We start from the raw sequence: 1,245 nt of genomic DNA on the forward strand, positions 1-1,245 counted from the left end.
TTTCATCGTAGACAGATGAAGTTCTAAGGGACAAAATTCAAGTTATGGAATTTTGTAGTAGAGCGGCAAAAGACGGAGGGAAGGGTGCTATCAAGGTGTCTCGATGATTGTTGGAACCTTAAACATTAGAGGGGGGTGTAGCGCGGTGAAGAGAAGGTGTATACATAAAATTATAACCAAGGGGAAGGCGGATATCTTTTGGCTGCAGGAGACGAAACTCAGATCATGTTCGGTGGAAATGGCCCAAAGTTTTTGGCGTTAAGACGGAGTCGATTTTTCTGCCTCAAATTCTGAAGGTATGTCCGGAGGCTTTATCATTTTATGGAATGCTAGAATTATGGAGGTGTTGCTTAGTTTTAGAGGGCCAGGTTTTCTTGGTATTAAAGTTATGTGGAAGGATAGGTTGTATTATGTGTGCAACGTATATTCTGCCTGTGTTCTGTCAGCGAAGCGTACTCTTTGGGCTAAATTGCTGGATTTGCAGGCTTGTTATTGTGACGGTGAGTGGCTTATCGGGGGAGATTTTAATGCTGTTAAGAATAGAGGAGAGAGATTAGGAAGGTCCGTGGGAGGCAACCAAACAGAGTGGGGAGAGTTTTCCAGCTTTATAGACAATTGCGGTTTAATTGATGTTCCATGTAAAGGGAAGAGATTCAGTTGGTTCAGCGGAGACGGAAAACACAAAAGTCGTATTGATAGGTTTCTCGTGTCTAACAATATCATCTCTAGGTGGGGCGTAGTTGGGCAACTCGTGGGGTTGAGAGACATTTCTGACCACTGTCCCGTGTGGTTAGTGGTGGATAACGAGGATTGGGGACCGAAGCCATTTAAATTCAACAACGAGTGGTTTCAACATAAAGAATTCATGCCTTTTTTGGAGAGGGAATGGAAGGAGCTGATTGTTAACGGTCATGGTGATTATGTCTTGAAGGAAAAATTGAGAATCTTAAAAAGGAAAATATTATGGTGGAGTGCTAACATCTTCGGCAAAATCGATTTGGACATGGAGGAAGGGGTGAGGGAGATCAATTCTATCGATGATCTTGATCCGGATATTGTGGTGGAGGAGGACGTTAGGGGTAACGCGAATAGAAAGTTTTGGTTGAATCTTAAAATCAAGGAGAACATGATTAAACAAAAGGCGAGAGTGAGATGGATAAATGATGGTGACGTTAACAGTAAGTATTTTCATTCGCTTATGAAAAAAAGGCTTGAGAAGGAATTACATAGGAGCTATCTCTACTG

This window comes from Vicia villosa, unplaced genomic scaffold, assembly GCF_029867415.1.
Source record: "Vicia villosa cultivar HV-30 ecotype Madison, WI unplaced genomic scaffold, Vvil1.0 ctg.001147F_1_1_2_unsc, whole genome shotgun sequence".
NCBI classification, from domain to species: Eukaryota; Viridiplantae; Streptophyta; class Magnoliopsida; order Fabales; family Fabaceae; genus Vicia; species Vicia villosa.